Source organism: Phyllobates terribilis, unplaced genomic scaffold (genome assembly GCF_046119375.1).
Source record: "Phyllobates terribilis strain yellow unplaced genomic scaffold, ASM4611937v1 Scaffold_1__5_contigs__length_1240528914, whole genome shotgun sequence".
NCBI classification, from domain to species: Eukaryota; Metazoa; Chordata; class Amphibia; order Anura; family Dendrobatidae; genus Phyllobates; species Phyllobates terribilis.
In genome coordinates this window covers 730,175,702-730,197,799 of record NW_027362761.1, presented here as the reverse complement: position 1 = coordinate 730,197,799, position 22,098 = coordinate 730,175,702, and the positions used below count along the sequence as shown (strand labels likewise).

General features: G+C 44.7%; 1 protein-coding gene across 2 annotated transcripts in view; it reads left to right on the top strand.

Annotated features, from left to right (window-relative positions):
* The first annotated feature begins 21,149 nt into the window (after positions 1 to 21,149).
* TBXA2R (thromboxane A2 receptor) overlaps positions 21,150 to 22,098 on the top strand; it is a 372,552-nt gene continuing 371,603 nt past the window's right edge. For both annotated transcript variants that reach the window (XR_012323524.1, XM_073686375.1), the window contains exon 1: positions 21,150 to 21,269. The gene's annotated coding sequence lies outside the window, so the exon portion shown is untranslated. The remainder of the gene's footprint in view (positions 21,270 to 22,098) is intronic.

Genomic DNA, 22,098 nt, shown 5'->3' with positions numbered 1-22,098 from the left:
CTGGATGGAATCCTATATGGATTTGGGGAGGGAGACATCGAGGGCCTCAGACTTCGCTGCATTGATTTTAAAATTTGACCATGTAACAAAGTGATCTATTTCAGCCATAACAGCATGGATGGATATATGTGATTGAGTGATATATACTAGGACATCATCAGCAAATAGAGAGCACTTGTACTCGGTGCCTCCCACCTCAATCCACCTAATATTGGGGTTATGGCGAATTGATGAGAGCAGGTGCTCCGTCACTAGGATGTATAAGAGAGGGGACAGAGAACATCCCTGCCTTGTCCCATTGGTGATTGTGAAAGGTGATGAAAATGTTCTGACGCGCCCCCTGGGCCTTGGGACACCCGGAGCCGGACCCTTTTTGGTGGATGCTGGTGGTTGTAGTCTCCGTGGCGGCAACCCGGTTCCGTGGCTCAGGGCGGTCAAACCAGTGGCGGAACTATTTATGTGGTTTTGATGTTTAAATGTCCGACTACGCCACCCGTGGATTGCGGTCAGAGTGAACCGCCGCTCCAGGGCAGACCGCTGAGGCTGGTGTTGTGGGTGCAGCAGAGCGTAGCATAACTCCCCACGGAAGGAGTATAGCCTCAGGGCAGTGTATGCGGAGGATGGGGGTGATGGTGCAGGGCAGCAGCAGTAATGACACGGAGTCAGTGATGCAGTCCAGGGCCTTTACTCACAGTTCTTATTATCCAGACCACGTCTGCAGGTAACGGCTGCCCACGTCGTACTGTGCTCACCAGGTGAGGGGCTCAGACACCTCCCAGATAACTTTGGAGCGCTTCACAGGACCCCCTTTGTGTGTCCTTTGTCTGGCCTTTCTTACCAACCCTTCTGTCTGGCTGCCTCGGGCCTCCTCTTGGTAAACTTGGCGCCAGTTTCCCTGACCCTATGTGGTGCCTTCCTAGCGGGTGTAGCGAGGGGCTGCGCCACATAAAATGTCACAGCCTCCTGTTTCTAGCTGAGGGTCGTTTCCTGCCTCCACTAGTTTCGGGGACCGGTCTCCCCCTTTGGCCTGACCCCTCCACGCAGGTGGATTCTGGCGTGCGGTGGCGACTCGCCCGTCCGCACCCCTGAGATCCCTTCGTTCCTCGTTCCTGGAGCCTTCTCTGCTCCTCTTCCTTCCTTCTCCCTCTTCCAGGCCTGGGCCTCTGTTACTAGGCCCGCCTCCGGAGCAGAGCTCATGCAGAGCCCCTGCTCCCTGCCACTTCTGCTCAGACTTCTCTGCACTGAACTAAGATGGTGCCCACCTTTTATACTCCCTTCTCAATGCACCCAGGAACTGCTTCCTCCCTGCTCCTGCACTACAGGGTTCCCCTTCCTCAGTGTTCCCTCCCCCCACTCCAGCCAGGGACAGGGACTGTCGTGCCCATCTCAGGGGCATATTGGTCGCCCTGCCCCACGGCAATGTGGTGTAATGCATGCAGGTGTCGGGTCCTGATCCACACTACATCCTTACCTGAGAGTGAGATATCACACCTCTGGGTGAGGTGCAATACCCCTGTAGCAACCGAGCCCTCAGGGTGCTACAGTTCCATTTATCTTCAGCCTAGGTGACGTATTGCGATACAGGGCCATGATTTTGGCTATAAAAGGGTCCCCTAGACCCCTACCCCAAGCTTTTTAAGAGAATCATATATGGCGTGCCAGGAGACTCTATGGAATGCTTTCTCAGCATCCAACGAGAGTATCTAATTACAAATTTTTAACTGCATCTAGCCCAGGAAATACTTTGTGCCTAGTAGCAGGGTCTGCTAGTCAGCGGATTATCCCGGCTGTTAAGCAAGCTACACCACCTGTAGTTTGGACACTTCATTTTTTCAAAGGAAATGCTTCGGGACCACGGGATACTCAGTGAAGAGCATCAGGAGGCACCCCAAGGCATAGGGGCTGGGACTGGCAGTAGGATGCCTTGCGGTGGACAGCCGAGCTCGATCCTTATAAAAGCTTTTAACTGCAGCAGCTTTAGTGGACGCTACTGGAGCTGGAATTACGCGGCTGCTGGCATGAGACTTGCCCTCCAATAGATCCTTGTAAATGGATTTAAAGTGTATTCATTCAAATTAGAGAGACAATTTAAATTAAAAAGCTTAGAGCTGCCTCCACCACAGGGGGGCTCGCTCGACCCACCAGCGGACAGGCACCAGTATTGGGAGAGGGGGGCTGGCCGTCAGGGTCCACCGCGGCTCTGGCACAAACCCGGCGACACGGAGGTGGCACGGGCAGGAACGGACTGGCCGTGTCGGCTTCTCACTTTTTGGATTTTAGAAGGGCATGACGTGCCTATATCTGTGTCTCCCCCTCCTTTTACTCCTCCACCTCTTTTCTTTTCGCATGACTATATGTACTTGTCACTTTTCCATGTGTTAGTTATGTCTTCTGAGCAGTTTGTCAGCTTCTGGACACCTTTGAAGGTGTTTTCTATGTGTTTCTATGTGTTTTTGTTTGCCTGCCATTGGTTTTAACGGTGTTCGAAGGTGTTCGACGAACAGTTCGACGAACAGTTCGGCGAACACACGGGTGTTCGACGAACCGAACCGAACTCGAACACTACAGGGGTGGCTCAACACTACTGCTGAGAATATAAGTTGAAAAGGGAAACTCTTGATATATGACTCCCAGTTTGGAAACTATAAAGTTAATAAGGGGTGTAGTGGGCATTTTGCCCTCAAAAGTGTCTTGCAGAAATTGATGTGTAGGATATGATACAAAAAAAGAATGTTTTCCATATTAAGACTTATATATTAAAATATTTCTCCTATAACGTTTTTTTTCTACGGTGTTGATGCTGTGATATAGGTGTTCATCCATTAAATTAAATAAAAAGGCCTCACTAGTTCCCTCTGGAACTGGACTAGTTGTTAAAAATAACATTAGGTTCGGGAAACCGGGGATTAAAAGTTACGGAACCGATGTTCCACAATCAATTTGTTACGCCAGCGGACACCCTGGCTGTGGTTCTCTTCCATGTCCCCCGGACTTTACAGAAATATGGGGATCCTTGCTGGGTGTGCGTCCTATTATTTTAGCGATACGCCACTGCAGACCGCATGCTGCCGCATGACATGGCAGGCCAGGACCCAATGAAATAGAGATGAATGAGGGAGACCAGAATGCAAATATAAACTTTTCTTTACGAACTAACTGGTGAAACATATATACATCAGATAGTACAGTAGGCATGCCACTTAAAGAATTATCATCTGCACAATCCAGAGGCAGGAACTTCATGGTTGCATGCTACATTTCTTCCATTACGTATTGCACTAAACAAACAAATAATAATAGGAGCCTCCATCTCCATCTGTGATGGCTGCATGCACCGAGGTGTGTCGTTACGATCCCTCACAACTATTCTCAACTTCTAATTGATGTAGGCCACACCAGACTTTTGAAGTGCCTCTGCATTTTCAATGCAGGACTGCTGGACCATAGGTCCTTCGCTTTTCAGTACTTTCCACTAACTGCCTCACCAACAGGAAACTGAATTTCCTATGTCCACTCAACTTCTCTCTTCATGGGCTGGCCCAATAGCTAACCATATTCACTGGTTAGCTAAGTGCTGCAGGCCACAAAATAGATAAAACAACATTCAAAACAAGGCAATGCATTACATCACTATAAGGTCTTCAGGAGGGGTGTTGACAGCTTCTCCACTCCTTTACAAATTGTTTTAGTGTCCTTTGGACTCAGTGCTAGCTTCAGCTTCCTGCACTACTTCAAAGATACAGCCAGAGGTGTATTGACATCATCATGCTATACAAGTCCTTCTGCAGGAGCCAGGCCTGTCAAAAGGAGTGGAGCCAGGCCTGTCCAAAGAAGCCAGACTTGCATTGGTAGGTAGATGAGGTAGTCTATTGTTTGTATTGAAATTAAATGATAATGAGGTCTTGGTGAAATATCGAGGTGTTGAGGTAGAAATCCATTTTATGGGAATTTCTAATATTTAATTTATAAAATAACCCTTTAACAAATTTTCTTTGATGTTACAAACCAACTATACTCATAGAATATTCAAATTTTAAATGTTTTGAATTTTGAGGCCAAATGTGATAAAAGAAAAGAATAGAAAAAATGTTTAAGGTTCGGCAAAGTAATCCTGTATCAGGGGCTACTAAGGGGCCCCTGATACAGAATGAGGTCTACTAAAGGGGCCATGATACAGCATGGGGGCTGCTAATGGGGGTCATAATACACTGTTGGGCCACTAAAGGGGTCATAATACATGGTTGGAGCTGCTAAGGGGGCCATCATACAGAGTGGGGGCTAATGTGGAGCCATCATATAGTGTGGGGACATGACATAGCTTGGGACTACTGCGCGGGCCATCATACAGTATGGTGACTACTGTGGGCCATCATACAGTGTGGTGGTCATCATACAGTGTGGGGGCTGCTAAGGGGCCATTATGCAGAGTGGGGACTACTGTGGGGCTGTGGCGCCCTGCTTCGCACAGGTGCCACAGAACCCAGAAGGGTGCATGGATGGACTTCTCCACAAGAGGCCCTCACACATTCACACACCTCCACCCTACCACCTCAGACCAGCAGAGGGAGCCCTGATAGGGATATATATATGGAGGGTGGAGCCAGGCAGCTCAGTTTTCAGTTTAGAGTTGAGCAGAGAGCGTGCTGACGCTCAGAGAGCAGTGAAGAGGCAGCACGCTGGCTGTGGTGCTTAGGCGAGCCAAGGCCTACAGCATGTGTAAAGCCTAGTGAGGGCCCTGAGTGTGGCCGAAGGCGAGAGGAGAAGGAAGAAGTAGCGAGGGGGCAGAGGAGTGTACCAGGCTCACCCCGAAATATACACCGGACACCGGGTCTGCGCCTACGGGGTCCCTTTATACCCAGTAGGGACCACCGGACACCTGGAGGACTACAGGTCCCAGGTTTACCAAACGCTGACTACAGTACCAGGGCTAGGAGTCACGGAGGCCCCAGCGTCCAGGGAGAGTGATCTCCAAGAGAAGGCCCTACCACCAGGTCAGCAGGTGCAAGAGAGAGACAGTAACCAAGCTAGGCCTAGCTCCAGGCAGGTCAGAAGCTTAGCAAGAGGAAGCAACGGATCAGGAGGCCCTACACCCGCTCACTGGGGAGAGTCCAAAAGTGCACCCTTCGCCCGGAGTACCCTGGACCGTGCCTGCATCGTCACCAGTAAAGGTACTGAAGCTTACCTCCATGTGAGTGTCCGTCTTTCCTCCGGGACCGTCCTGCCGTGTCTCCCCAGCATCCACCATCTACCCCTACACTGCCCTGGAGCTAGCTCTACCTGTGGAGAGCCACACCATCCCTGCTGCCATAACACCAGCTCCAGAGGACTGTTCCGCAGCGGCGGCTCCCTTTAGCCGCATTCCACAGGTGGCGTCACAAACTCTTTTACAAAATCCCCTATAAATCATATCCCCCTTTTTATTGACCGCCCTGGGTCACGGACCGGGCCAGCCACCGTGATATCACCCCCAGTATCTACCGGCCCGGCACTGGGTACCCCACGGCCCAAGGGGCACAACAGGGCTATCATACAGTTTTGGGGGCATTATACTTTGTATAGAGGAGCTGTGATGGCATCATACTGTGTAGAGGGTAGCTCTGGGGACATCATGCTGTGTATAGGTGAGCTGTGGGGACATCATACTGTGTATAGGGATCTGTGTGGACATTGTACAGTATAAATGGGAGCTGTGGGCCCATCATACTGTGTATATGGGAACTATAGGTCATCATACTGTGTATAGGAGAGCTGTGGGTACATCATACAGTGTATAGGTGAGCTGTGGGGCCATCCTACAGTGTATCAGGGAGCTGTGGGCCTATCATATTGTTTATAGGGAAGCTGTTTGCCCATCATACTGTGTATAAGGGAGCTGTGGGCCCATCATAATGTGTTTATAGGGGGAAATCCTACTGTGTAGAGGGGCACTGTGGGCCCATCATACTGTGTAAAAGGGAGCTTTGGGCCCATCATACTATATATATGGGAGCTGTGTGAACATCATACTGTTTAGAGGGGAGCTGTGGGCCCATCATACTGTGTATAAGGGAGCTGTGGCCCATCATACTGTATATAGGAGAGCTATACAGGGGGGACTCAGGGGACATTATTAAATCTTAAGTGGGCACTTATTGTTATAGGAGCACTCAGGGTATTGTGATTGTCAAAGTGGCACACAGGGACCATTATTACTTTCTATGGGTCAAATATGAGCACTATTTCTAGGGAACTTGCACAGGGCATTAATATATTCTACGGGTCATTGTTATCATGAACAAACCAAGGCCAACCATAAGACGCTAAATGGACCACGGTACCTGAACAAACATGTTGAGTCCCGGGTCCAGAAAAGCCTACTCATATCATCAATCAAAAAACTGGAGAACAAAAATGAGCAATTAGGCAAAATAAGTAAAGTTTAATTAATAGATAAGTTCAATACATGAAAGTATACAAAATTCATAAAATGGGGGAATAAAGTGCAGGGTGCCAGAAAAAGGGGGGAGGGGGGGATTAATTCCTGGGAGGGCAAGAACACTCACAATATATAGGGTGGACTGCAGTGATGTCCCAGAGAGATTCCCAGACTCATAAGTCATAGCACTCACCCGTAGGGTCAATAGAGGAGAGCCCACAATTCCCAGACACCCCCAGGATGGCACATGTGGAGGAGAACGCGCCCCGACGCGCGTTTCGCCGGTCTTTCTCAAGAGGCGCTCTATTGACCCTACGGGTGAGTGCTATGACTTATGAGTCTGGGAATCTCTCTGGGACATCACTGCAGTCCACCCTTTATTATTTTTTGACATGTTTTCTGCAGTCACAATTGCATTTAACTTGAGATCTCATCCCCTGCTACTGAACATGATCTGTGATGTATACACATAGTACTGACTAGGAGGTTCTTGCTGCCTTATGGGGGTGAGCCTCTTTTATTGTCCCATTTATACTCTCTCCTGTCGATTTTATTGATGCATATCTACCCTTGGTCATGTATTTATATATTTAAACTATTGTGAGTGTTCTTGCCCTCCCAGGAATTAATCCCCCCCCTCCCTCCTTTTTCTGGCACCCTGCACTTTATTCCCCCATTTTATGAATTGTGTATACTTTCATGCATTCAACTTATCTATTAATAAAACTTTACTTATTTTGCCTAATTACTCATTTTTGTTCTCCTGTTTTTGGGTCATTGTTATCATGTAGAGGGCACAAAGGAGGTGTTTTAATTTGTAAGGGGCAGAGTAGTGGGCATGATTATTTTGGGCACTAAGAGGGGCACTGTTTTTATGTCACACAACAAGTTCAGTAACAGGGACATACTGTATATACAGTGCTGGCCAAAAGTATTGGCACCCTTGCAATTCTGTCAGATAATACTCAGTTTCTTCCTGAAAATGATTGCAATCACAAATTCTTTGGTCTTATTATCTTCATTTAATTTGCTTGCAAGGAAAAAACACAAAAGAGAATGAAGCAAAAATCAAATCATTGATCATTTCACACAAAACTCCAAAAAAGGGCCGGACAAAAGTATTGGCACCCTCAGCCTAATACTTGGTTGCACAACCTTTAGCCAAAATAACTGCGAACAACCGCTTCCGGTAACCATCAATGAGTGTCTTACAATGCTCTGATGGAATTGTAGACCATTCTTCTTTGGCAAACTGCTCCAGGTCCCTGATATTTGAAGGGTGCCTTCTCCAAATTGCCATTTAGAGATCTCTCCACAGGTGTTCTATGGGATTTAAGTCTGAACTCATTGCTGGCCACCTTAGAAGTCTCCAGTGCTTTCTCTAAAACCATTTTATAGTGCTTTTTGAAGTGTGTTTTGGGTCATTGTTCTGCTGGAAGACCCATGACCTCTGAGGGAGACCCAGCTTTCTCACACTGGGCCCTACATTATGCTGCAAAATTTGTTGGTAGTCTTCAGACTTCATAATGCCATGCACACGGTCAAGCAGTCCAGTGCCAGAGGCAGCAAAGCAACCACAAAACATCAGGGAACCTCCGCCATGTTTGACTGTAGGGACCGTGTTCTTTTCTTTAAATGCCTCTTTTTTTTTCCTGTACACTCTATGTTGATGCTTTTTCCCAAAAAGCTCTACTTTTGTCTGATCTGACCAGAGATCATTCTTCAAAAACGTTTCAGGCTTTCTCAGGTAAGTTTTGGCAAACTCCAGCCTGGCTTTTTTATGTCTCGGGGTAAGAATTGGGGTCTTCCTGGGTATCCTACCATACAGTCCCTTTTCATTCAGACGTCGACGGATAGTACGGGTTGACACTGTTGTACCCTCGGACTGCAGGGCAGCTTGAACTTGTTTGGATATTAGTCGAGGTTCTTTATCCACCATCCGCACAATCTTGCGTTGAAATCTCTCGTCAATTTTTCTTTTCCGTCCACATCTAGGGAGGTTAGCCACAGTGCTATGGGCTTTAAACTTCTTGATGACACTGCGCACGGAAGACACAGGAACATTCAGGTCTTTGGAGATGGACTTGTAGCCTTGAGATTGCTCATGCTTCCTCACAATTTGGTTTCTCAAGTTCTCAGACAGTTCTTTGGTCTTCTTTCTTTTCTCTATGCTCAATGTGGTACACACAAGGACTCAGGACAGAGGTTGAGTCAACTTTAATCCATGTTAACTGGCTGCAAGTGTGATTTAGTTATTGCCAACACCTGTTAGGTGCCACAGGTAAGTTACAGGTGCTGTTAATTACACGAATTAGAGAAGCATCACGTGATTTTTCAAAGGGTGCCAATACTTTTGTCCACCCCCTTTTTTGGGTTTGGTGTGGAATTATATCCAATTTGGCTTTAGGACAATTCTTTTTGTGTTTTTTTCATTGAAGACGAATTAAATGAAGATAATAATACCAAAGAATTTGTGACTGAAATCATTTTCAGGAAGAAACTGAGTATTATCTGACAGAATTGCAGGGGTGCCAATACTTTTGGCCAGCACTGTAGCAGCAGCGGCTCAAAATTGGGGGTGGCAGTAGTTTCTGCAGGCTCGTAATAGAGTGGAACGGTGCTGGAAAAGTGAGAAGTCAAATGTGTCTTTGTTGTAAACTCTGTAGATAAATCATGGCTGGAAGAATGCTTCATGCCGATATTGTCTGTGAAGCACTGTGGAATTAATGGCGCTAAATAAGTGAGTAAAATAAATAAATGTCAGTCTGGGCCACATGGCAAAGTCTTATATGTTCTGCAGGACTGTCATATACCACTATATTTCACCGTATGGTAGTAATATGGTGTTGGTCATTGTACAGTGATTTATTTTCAGCAACAGCATGGTCATCTGCTGAGTTTCCCTTAAGCCCACTATTAGGGTGAGCCACCATAGTTGTAAACATAGTTACCTGATTTGGGGCTCACTAAGATGTTTCACCCCCCTTTCCTTTGAGCTGTACCTCTTGCTACACCTCCATGTCTAAGTCACTGGTTATAACACTACATAGTTTGTGTAAAGGTAAGAGAATGTGAGGAGGGTGCTGGAAAAGTAAAAAGTCAAAGGGTATGTGCCCACGATCAGGGTATTTTCGCTGCGTCCGATCACGCAGGTAAATCCGTATGTGTTCATTAAACACATGCGGAGTTACCGCACCCAATACATTGGGGAAATTTTTGTTGTGGAGACTAGCGTCTCCGCAACAGAAATTGACATTCTGCGTCTCGTAAAGCCCCGCCACGGGTGAGTTCACGCAACGTCAAATAGAAGCACAGTGGGCATGGGATTTCTATAAATTCATCCACTGTGCTTCTACTGTAGAATGCAGTGTTTTGGACGCAGTGCAGGTGAGCTGCATCCAAAACGCTGCTATTACGGATCATGGAAACGCAGCCAAAGATGTCTATGTATTACATTATAATTGCAGTCTGAGCTTAATGGAAAACTGGAAGTGAATGACTACGATCAGCAAGAACAACATCACTGATATCTACCATTACCACCAATTCTATGGTGGTCATATCAGTCTTAGGACAGTAGTTTTGGTTAATGATCAGTATACTGGTATCACTACAATATAAGCTTTAAAAATTTGATTATGGACTGGCAGTATTATTTGTCTCTTACACTGCAGTATTATTGTTAATAATTGTCTTGTTATAGTATAGTGACATTCCGTCACGATGTCGTGGTGTTATATGGTCATAGTGTGGCAGTATTATTTTACCCTATACAGCAGTATAATTGGTTCTAATGGTCTTGTTGTAAGTCTTGATTTCCTCCAACATTAGTCTCGTTCATATTTATAATAGAGACCCCCATCTTGGGAAGATGACGTAGGAGCACTGCATGGACCTGTCTGCTTTCAAATGACAGGGCTGAATTTCATAGATGTGGCATACATGCCACATCTCTGAAAGCTGGAGCAAAAGGTGGAGTATTTAAGGAGGCAGCTACAGCTCCTCATGGTCAGAAGGAGCTAATCAGTTATGAATGCATGACAGTTTGCTTTTCTGTATTGAACTCACTTGACCAGACTTTAAAGAGCAGGGTAAGGGGATGTCATGGAGAATAGTCTGTAGGGAAAGGGAGCAAGGGTAGTCAGTGAGAGAAAAAGAGACTATAGGCAGCAGTATGTGAGAAGAAAAGGTTAAGGTATGTTTTTGTGGTCTGAAGTCTGCATTAATCTGGGGGTCCGGTGTGGGGCTTGTATATAGGGCATCTGCATTAGTTGATGGGGTCTTTTGTTGTTTTGGGTGTCCTTTTTGGTCTAGAGTCTATTTTTATTCAGTTAGTCGGCACTTAATGCATCTAATAGGAGGTTTATATTCGTTATGAGGTCCATATTTATTTAGATCTGATCTGAAATCTGTATTTAGGAGGACTCATCTCAACTTTACAGGGGTCTATATTTCTGGATTATGGAGTTTTTTTTTGTCTTATCTGCAATCTGTATTTATTCAGGAGTCTATATTTATTATGGGTTCTTGTCTAGTATCTGTATTTTGAAATTTGGACTGAGGTCTTTATATATTTTAGAGCTCTGAGGTCTGTATTTAATTTGAGGTCTGGCTTTATTCTATGACCTGGTCTAAAGTCTGTAGTTATTTTAGAATTTATTTTATGTCTATATTTTGGGCGGCATTTCAGGTTTATTCGGAGGTCTGCATTAATTTTAGGGACGGTAGTTATCTTGTAGTCTCTATACTCTGAGTTTGGTCTTGGATTTTTTGTTAATATTGGGGTGTGATGATGGATATATGGACTACTTGTAATTATTTAGGAGTGTTTCTTTTGGCATCGTATATAATTGGTGGGCATATGTTAAAATCAAATTTGGGAGATGCTTCTGACGCCAGTTTATTGAGCCCGATGCTGTCTTACTAGCTATCAATATAGCAGAATCCCTGCACATTCAGATCCTACTCTCAGATTTAGTTGTGGAGCAGTTATTGGAGTGCCAGACTATGCTGGGGAAGTAAATCACTGAACATCAGGTTATTGATAGTGATGAGGAAGTAATCGCTATACTCGTAACGAGTACTTTGTAATAATCGCGTATTCGTTTCGAATAGCGAGTACAATGTAAGTCAATGGGAAATGCGAGTAATTTTCTGCTGGACCCTACAGAGGGGTCTGGGGGCCTGAGGAAAAGGCTGAAATGGATGGGAAGAGCCTGGAGAATGTGCCTGCATGCATTTCTGACTCACATATGGTTTCTGGGAATAAGTTTGTCGAAGTATTACGCCACTTTTACAGACACACAAGAACAACTACCAAACCTTACCTAAATTCCATTTATCAGGCCAAAAAGGTTAAGAAACAGTTTTTCCTGCATAATCACTTGTATATAAGGCTAAATAAACCAGAGAAACCAAAAATATATCCCTTTTAGCCTTTGTTCACACATACTGTTGTGGCTTTTTTACAATCGCCTTTTACAAATAGGAGGGCCCTGACTTATACATTTTGTAGGTCCCCCTGTCATACATCATTTTTAGTTCGCTATTCCCCAGCACTTTACAAGCACAGCTAGAACGCACCAGTAGGTATGTTGATATTTGACCTGAGAGGCCGCAGGTGGCTCTGTAACATGCGTTTGGAGGGACAGCTGTTACTTAGACATTTGGGCGGTCCCTCCATCATTGACACTCATATAGTGGAATACATATTCCATAGCAGTTTACAATGTGCCCATTGTAGTGTTGGGCTTGACCCTCCTCCTCCACCACCATGTGATACTGCGGCCCTAAATTCAAATGTTTAGAGGGCCTGCAGTAGGCAGGGAAGCTGAGTTTTGTGAAAGCCTTCGTGTGGCCCTGTAACATACATTTTGAAGTGCCCTCCTCTACAAATTTTGGAGGTGCCTCTTGTGTACATTTAAGAGTGCCCTCACTTATTTATATTGTAGGGCCCTCACTATTATTTAACTCATTTAAGGGCAGAGACTACAGAGAAAATGGCCAAGAGACATGGAGTACTAGAAGGTAGCAGTGAGTGCGGCCTACGATCCTCAGGTATGGCTGAACTCTGTGAACCGGAAAAATAAAACTGCACTAGTCAACTGGATGACGAGCTCAACTATATCACTTGTGCAAGTCAATGGACAAAGGATATATGGTGCCCCCCTCCAGGATGGCTTAGAGATTTTAATTGTCAATATTCCACAGATTATATAGCAAGAGAAGACTTCTTGATACTGTACTACTTGGTCCAGTGCAGAATGCGCATCGTATTTCCAAAAATTACTCCTGGTGCTGGGGGCTGTGTCATAGGTGCAGGAAGAATCCATGACAAGGGCCTCCCTTGACAAACATTATCTACGACGGAGTACTGTAGTAGTTGTGGCCCTCAATTCAAGTTTTCAGAGGGCCATCAGTCGGTCATCAACAGTCAGTGTAAATTTCTATTGAATATGTATCCCCTATCTCTGTCACAATGTGGCACAACCGGCGACAAGGGCTTCCAATGACAAATATTAGTTTGGTAGGACTACTGTACATTCCAGATTTGTCCACTGCACAATGTGCATAGGGTTTGTGAAAATTAGCCCTATGGGGTAAGTCATGGTTGACGCAGAAAGCCACCATCCGAAGGGCCTCCAATTACAAATAGTAGTTAGGCTGCAGTAGAAATACTGTCCTGGTTTGTCCATTGCACAATGTGTATAGCATTTGTAAAAATTAGCCCTATGGCTGTGTCATGGTTGACTCACTATTTTGGCTTTGCCTGTGACAGCTAGCTTGGCTTGTGCCATCAACATCTGAAAATCTGTCAAGAAAACCCCAAATGCCAAAAAAGCCAGTTGTTAAGGGACGTGGATGTGGTGTTGTCAGTGGTGCACGAGAAGGCACTCAATCTGTGTCAGGTAAGAATAAGCTTGATGCATCCACTATGTTCCTGGATAAAGTTCCCGGTCTGGAACGTAAACGTGAGTGGAAGCCAGAAGAGTGAGAGCAGATTTTGTCTTGGATAGCAGACAAGGCCTCTACTCATTTGTTAAGCAGCAACAAATCTTCCACGACCACAGAGTCTACTTTGGATAAACAGAAGGCTGGCCCTTCCAATCCTGAAGCTGGTTCTCCTTCATCCCGCAAATTTACAGTCACAGGAGACATATGACCCCAAGCTTGGCCACTTCAAGGATCTGTTTGATAAGTATCCTTTGGTTGGCTCTGGTCTATCACCGTGCAGCATTGAAGAGGGCAAGAGGAGGTGGCGTGCGTTGATGCCCAAGTATTTGAGGACCTACGGCCAGAAGAAAGCCTCTTGGAGGAACGTCATTTACTGTCTCCAGAGGTGGAGGCTGCTGATGATGAGACACGGTTGCCATCAGGTCAGCCTACAATGCCAACTGGGAAGGAGGATGAGATAGAAGATGAGGTGGTCGATGATGAGTCCACTGATCCGACCTGGACTGTTGGCACGCACAACCATGACAGCTACAAAGAGGAAGAAAGATATGTAGCACCAACACAGGCATCAAGGGGTCGTGGTTTGCCCAGAGTGAGAACTGGGTCAACTGTTCCCAAGAGCACCCCTGCTGTGCGCCAAGTCAGGGCTAGGGGGCGTTCAGCTGCTGTGTGGAATTTTTTTTTCTGAAAGTCCTGCAGAGAAAAACATTGTTGTCTGTAGCATCTGCCATACCAAGTTGAGCAGAGGTCAGGGCAAAGGCAACCTGCGCACCACCAATATGAGAAACCTCATGGCAGCCAAGCACCCCAGTAGGTGGGCGGAACACCAGGGTACCAAATCTGCGTCTGTGGGTCAAACCAATAATAATAATAATAATAATACTCTATTTATATAGCGCCAACCTTTTCCGCAACGCTTTACAATTCAGAGGTTCATATTCAACAGTCATAAGTAACATAGCTAAAGATAATACAATAATTAAAGCAAAAATAATGACGACCCTGCTTGTAAGAGCTTATGATCTACAATGAGGTGGGGGTGACACAAAGGACAGGGGCTTATTTACATTGATGGTCCAGCTATCTTGAGGGGAAGAGGGATAGGTAAAGGCTGCATGAGCTCATCACCAGCCAGTATCTGTAGTGCTTTTGGGTTCGGTGGAGACTTATGTCATGTCGCCTGGGCTATGTCCTTCAGAATCTGCTGTTCAAGAAGCAGGCGCTCATACCTCCTGCCCACAAGCTGCGGTTGCTCACACACAACAAACATCAACCACATTCACTTCCTTGTGTCAGCAAAGCATCAAATAGTTCATGCCTGAGAGCTTGGAAAGAAAGCGTAAATACCCAGCCATGCACCCACAGCCACAAATACTAAACTCGCACATTGCCAAATTGCTAGCTGTGGAGATGTTACTGTTTAGGCTTGTGGGAGCACAGTTTTCCGTGATCTCTTGGCTGTGGCTGCCCCACAATACAGTGTTCCCAGCCGCCACTATTTTGCCCAGTGTGCCGTCCCAGCGTTACACAAGCACATGTTAAACAATCTGAACTGTGCTCTCACCAACGCCGTAACCCTGAAGGTCCATCTCACAACAGACACCTGGACAAATTGTTGTGTACAAGGATGATACATTTCTATCATGGCACACTGGGGAAACCTGATGCAGGGTGGGACAAAGGCGCAAACTGGAACATCACACATCCCACCTACGCTTAGAATAGTGGGCCCAACTTCTGTCAGGGTTTCCACCTCTTCATATTCCACTTCCTCTCTCCCCTTCTCCTGCTCCTCATCCTCTGCTGAATTACCCTCTCCATCACTGCCAAGCTGGGACCTGTGCAGCAGCGCATCGGCAAAGTGGCAAGATGCTCTGCTGAAGCTGATCTGTTTAGGTCAGAAAGCACACACTGCAACAGAGCTGTGGCAAGCTTTAAAACAACAGACCGATCAGTGGCTCTCCCCGCTGTACCTCCAACCCAGTCTGGTCGTCTGCGATTAGGCGTAACCTGGTGGTGGCTTTAAAGATCGGCAAGCTGGTACATGTGCCATGCATGGCTCACGTGCTGAACCTAGTTGTTTAGAAATTTCTGAAAACTTTCCGTTACTTGCCGTACCTACTTGAGAAGGTGCGCCGTATTAGAGCCTATTTCCACCATTCCTCTACTGCTTTTGCTGCTTTTACAGTGCTGCAAAATCTCTTGAATTTGCCAAGACAAAGACTCATTTGCGACCTGCCCACACGGTGGAACTCCATCTATCATATGTTGGCGAGGATTAGTAAACAGCAGAGAGCAGTAGCTGAATACCAGCTTCAGCATGCCGGTCAGAATGAGAGTCAGCCACCACACATGACAACTGTCGAGTGGGTGTGGATCGCTGACATTTGTGAGGTTCTTGAGAACTTTGAGTACTGCACCAACCTTGTGAGCGGTGATCAGGCTATTATCAGCGTAACTATCCTGCTGCTGCGTCTCTTGAAACAATCACTGCATAATCTCAAAGAGGAAGCTTTGAGTGCCCAGCATGTTGGTATGGAGCCAGATTTCCTAATGGGTGATACTACCCAGCCCAGCCAATATTCTGAGGCAACATTGGGTGATGAGGAGGAAGATGAGGAGGGAGAGGACTTGTTTTTCTGTGCTACTGAGGGGACTCGTAATGCTACAGAGGGGACACCCAACCCAAGCATGTCTGTCCAGCCTGGATGGGCTGGAGAGGAGGAGGTGGAGGAGGAGGAGGCGAGTCAGCGTGAGTGGAGGATGGGTACTGTTTCTACTGTTGGGGATACAGAACATTTGCCTTTTTGCAGCATGGCCCACATGGCACCGTTCATGTGTAAGTGTCTGTGTCAAGACCCTCACGTGATACACAATTTATCCAACAGTAATAATAATTTTTATTTATATAGGGCCAACATATTCCGCAGCACTTTACAATTAATTCAGTTTAAACGTTACATTAGGAGTGAGGTCCCTGCTTGCAAGCTTACATTCAACATGCAATGGGTGGACACAATAGGTGAAAAGTGCTTGTAATTTCAGGTCAGGCAATTATAATAAGTAGGGATTTTCATATAAGACTGCATGATCCGGTCATCAGCCAGTATATTTAAGTGCAATAATCAAGTATCGAGTGTAGTTATCGTGTGCATGGAGGGTGTGGAGACAGATGAATAGTAGGGTGCAGATTCAGAATAATATTTAGAAGGAGGGAACAGGGGAAAGTTAGTTTACTGAGTAGTTGAGGTGGTACGCTTGTTTAAAGAAATGGGTTTTTAAAGCACGCTTGAAAACGTGGTGGCTAGGCATCAGTCGGATCGTCTGGGGTAGAGCATTCCAGAGAACTGGTGCAGCACGAGAGAAGTCTTGGAGAAGGAGGTGCGAGGTTCGGATTATGGGGGATGTTAGTTTTAGGTCATTTGTAGAATGCAGGACACGTGGACAGAGATGAGAGAGGAGATATAAGGCAGTGCAGAACTGTGGAGAGCTTTGTGGGTGAGATTGATGAGTTTATATTGGACCCTGTAGCAAATGGGCAACCAGTGTAATGACTGGCACAAGATGAAGGCATTGGTGAAGTGGCTGGACAGAAATATGACCCTGGCTGCCACATTCAGGACAGATTGAAGTGAAGAAAGTTTGGTAAGAGGGAGACCGATCAGAAGAGAGTTGCAGTGGTCCAGACGAGAGTGAATAAGACTAACAGTAAGAGTTTTAGCAGTTTCAAAGGTGAGAAAAGGTCGGATTCTGGAGATGTTTTTAAGGTGCAGGTGACAAGAGCGACCTATACTTGTTGGCCACCTTTCTCGATCCACGGTACAAGGAGAAATTTCCTTCTCTCCTTTTGGAGCCAACAAAGAGCTTTACAATTGAATTGTTCAAGAGGGCCATTGTAGATTAGTTGCTAAAAACATAACCCTCAGACAATGCTGGTGGCAGAGATACCGGCTCTTTTCAACACTAAGGCATAATGGGGAGAGACAAGAACACCAGCTTCAACAGAGGTGGGGGGAAAATGTGCACAAATTGGGCAATTTTCAATAGACCAGCACAACAGTAAAGGCTATCTGCGCCTGTAACAATGCCAAGGAGGTATAAGTTGCAGAACATGGTCAAGGAGTACTTAAGTGACCATACATGTGTCCTTTCTGAAGCTTCAGTTCCATTTAACTATTGGGTGTCTAAGCTGAACACTTGGCCTGACCTCTCCTTATATGCCTTGGATGTGCTGTTCTGCCCGGCTGCTAGTGTGGTGTCTGAGCATGTTTTCAGTTCCGCTGGGGCAATCATCACTGATAGGCGCACACGCCTCTCCATGGAAAATGCAGACAGACTTAATCTGATTAAATTCAACAAGGACTGGATATCTCCACAGTTTGTAATCTCTCCAGATGAGAGCAAGCCAACCTAAATTCACCAAAAATGCAGATTCATGCTACTGCTGTTAACGTCACCCCCTTCCCATAAGAACCCGTTTCCTTTCTTCGTCTACCATGACTCAGCCCATAGGGCTAATTTTTAGAGACCCTATGCACATTGTGCAGTGGACAAACCAGAACAGTATTCCTACTCCAGCCTAACTACTATTTGTGATTGGTGGCTTCCTGAGTCAACCATGACTCAGCCCATAGGGCTAATTTTTACAAACCCTACTCAGATTGTGCAGTGGACAAACCAGGACAGTATTCCTACTCCAGCCTAACTACTATTTGTGATTGGTGGCCCTTGAGATGGTGGCTTCCAAAATAGTGGTTAAAATGGCATGGTTCTTGCTTGGAGCAGGCAGTAGGAAATGTTTGGACTACTATTTTGTGCAGGGCAATCAAAGATTTTTTGCGTAGACTAATACGGACAGAAGGCAGGCTGACACCCCAAAATAGTGGTTAAAATGGCCTGGTGCTTGTTTGTAGCAAGCAGTAGGAAATGTTTGGACTACTGCTTTGTGCAGGGCAATCAAAGACTTTTTACGTAGACTAATATGGACAAAAGGCAGGCTGACACCCCAAAATAGTGGTTAAAATGGCCTGGTGCTTGTTTGCAGCAGGCAGTAGGAAATGTTTGGACTACTGTTAGGGTTAGGGTTGTGCTAGGGTTGGAATTTTTTCAAAAGTAAAAAAAAAAAATGATGATGATATGGTGAATAGTGTTGAGCGCAAGTGCTCGCTACTTGAGATTGCATTGGGTGCTTGGGTATACACCGAGTATTGCGGGTGCTCGAGTGACCTGCTCGAGTCTCCGCCCCATATGCTTTGCAGCCAAAAAAACCTCACAGGGATTGCCTGCCATGCACGAGCGATCCCTGCATGTTTTTTTTGGGGTGTCTGAAACATGTGGGGTGGGGACTCAAGCATGTCACTCGAGCACCCATGATACATAGTGCATACCTGAGTATCCAATGCGAACTCAAATAGCAAGCACTTGAGCTCAAGACTAATGACAACTTATTCAATATGATGACCTAATGTTATCAATTTCTGTGTCGTACCTCTGGGTTCAAAATGTTCACTATACCCCTTGATAAAATCCTTCCAAAATGGCGGTCACTTGTGGGGGTTTCCACTATTTAGGCACATCAGGGACTCTCCAAATGCGACATGGCATCCGCTCTCAATTCCAGACAATCTTGGGTTCAAAAAGTCACACAGTGCTCGTTCCCTTGTGAACCCTGCCGTGTGCGCCCAAACACTGTATTTTCCCCACATATGGGGTATCGGCGTACTCAGGAGAAATCGCACAAAAGTTTTTGGGGTCCTTTTTCTCCTCTTACTCTTGTGAAAATAAAAAATTTGGGCTAAAACAAAATTTTTGTGGAAAAACTTAGATTTTTTTTCTTTCCACGGCTCCATGTTATAAACTTCTGTGAATTACTTGGGGGTTCAAGGTCCTCACCATAGATCTACATAAGTTACCTGAGGGGTCTAGTTTCCAAAATTGTGTCACTTGTGGGGGGTTTCCACTGTTTAGGCACATCAGGGGCTCCCCAAACGCAACATGGCGTCCGCTAATTATTCAAGCAAATTTTACAATCAAAAAGTCAAATGGCGCTCCTTCCCTTCCAAACCCTGCCGTGCGCCCAAATAGTGGTTCTCTCCCACATATGAGGTATAAGCTTACTCAGGAGAAATGGCACAATAAATGGTATGGTGCAATTTCTCCTGTTAGCCTTATGAAAATGCAAAATTGTGGGCTGAAAAACATATTTGTGGGAAAAATGTGAAAATTTTATTTTTACGGCTCAATGTTATAAACTTCTGTGAACCACCTGGGGGTTCAAGGTCCTCACCACACATCTAGATAAGTTCCCTGAGGGGTCTAGTTTCCAAAATGATGTCACTTGTGGGGGGTTTTCCACTGTTTAGGCACATCAGGGGCTCTCCAAATGCAACATGGCGTCCGCTAATTATGTTGATGTAAAGTAGACATGTGATAAATGTTATTTATTAACTATTTTGTGTAGCATATCTCTCTGATTTAAGGGCATAAAAATTAAAATTTTGAAAATTGTGAAATTTTCAAAATGTTTGCCAAATTTCCGATTTTTTCACAAATAGACGCAAGTGATATGGAAGAAATTTCACCACTATCATGAAGTACAATATGTCATAAAAAAAAGATTCTCAGAAACAGCGGGATCCGTTGAAGCGTTTCAGAGTAATTACCTCATAAAATGACAGTGGTCAAAATTGTAAAAATTGGCCTGGTCATTAACGTGCAAACCACCCTCGGGGGTAAAGGGGTTAAAGGGAATCTGTCAGTAATTCAACGATCCTAAGCCATCTATATGGGCATGCAGGTCATAGAAAGTTGAATAAAATGATATGTTGATATCTACAATCCGATGTCTTAGTCTAGAGAAATCCGTGTTTTTCTTATATTTAACTGAGCAGTAAGATCTATGTGCTGGACATAGATCTGCATGAGAATCTGTCTCCAGAGCTTATTATAAATAAAAGGGGGCATTACCAGGGTGATATGTAATGGCTGACACTTTGCTCTCATAATCACACACTGAGATCAGTGCTAACACAGTACAGCAGAATTAAAACAGTACGACAGATGTGAAATTTGTCTCATTACAAGAACATATACAGCTGCAGTTCACTCATAATGTTTTTAGTTTATATCACAGGCAGTCAGTAGAGCTGATAGCTCTGTAATAAGACAACTGCAAATGTGCTTGTTGTGTTTGTAATGACACAAAGATCACTTCTGCTGTACTGTGTTAGGTTTGCCATACTGTGTTAGCTCAGATCTCACTGCAGAGCTGTGTGTGATTATGATCTCAAAGTGTCAGTCATTACTTGGTTCACACTGGTAATGCCCCTTTCATATACAATAAGCTCTGGAGGCAGTTTCTCTGGGAAATATGTGTCCTTTCTATTGATCTTAACAAATCATTGACATGTTAATAAAAATGTATATTGATCTGGAATATGACATTCAATTTTCTACGATCTACATGCCCATGTCTTAAGATAGTTGATCCTACTGACAGATTCCCTTTAACAGGTATCAAGGTGACTTCAGTTTCTAACAATAGGTGTGATAAGCATCACCCAAATTTGATTTTAACACCGGCCAGTTTGAAAGAAAAACAGTAATGTTTCACTTAGCTCTCCCTTGCCAATCATTTCAAATAGATCTCATGATGTTTTTTGGGGGGATATAAGTTTTCTTATTTGCCTCGGTCACCAAAATTCCATGTTTCAGTGTTTGCATTTTATAAATCTTGTGAACTAAAAAGAGGAGAAAGTGAATTCCTCTCTGCGCAAGCACAAACCCACATCTGCTCTTCACACAGGCAGGGCCATCTGACAGATGTTCCTAAGACATGTCTTAAGCAATAGGCTACTCCCTGTGCTGCTGTATAGAACACCGCTACAGTTAAGAAGCTCAGGCAAGTACAATTTCTTTTAGGACTTTATACTTTTGTGTCTTTTCTGCAGTCTGTTTTGGTTTGGATGAAATGGAAGATAGTGGATGATGTTCTGTTATAGGTTACAGCTTTTATAACTGTACCGTACATCAGCTTTTATGGATGTCTTAAGCATTTCCTGCTTGAAAAATGTTAGTACAAGCAAGACTATGTGTGAAATTTCCTACAGCTCTATTTGAAATATACAGATGAATGACAATACTTATAGTGGAAGGGAAAAGAATGAATTGAAGATGCCAGAAACTTTAGGAGGTAATACTCAACAGTTATAAATCTGGAATCATGGACAAAATATAGATGCAAAATAGGTAGAAAAACAGATAATTAATAGATGCTAGAAAATGGATAGCATTAGAGCTCTGGTGTAATATTTATTCTGATTATCACATTTGTAATGTAAATAATTTGAATCTCTATTACATTACTGAAAATCCAGTTTCTTGCTATTCTTCTATATTGTGCTGCATTTTCATTTTAGCTTTTGAAGTCGTGAATTAAATGTCTCCAAAATCTTGCTAGTATGGTAAAACTTCCCAGTGCTACCAAGCAGATATTTCAGTCACTGGGGAAAACATACAGCAATTATTTTTAGGGTGATGTATATTTTTTCAGCTCATAGAAATGTGAAAAAACAGCAAGGTCATGTTAAGGCTAGGTTCACATGAGTCTTATTTTTATAAAAGAACCCAGAGTATTTTTCATCTGTATTGTCTTCCACATGCAATCTGTATGGCATTTGCTTTCATGCATCAGCAGTTATTAAAATTTACAAGACCAAATACAGTTTCCT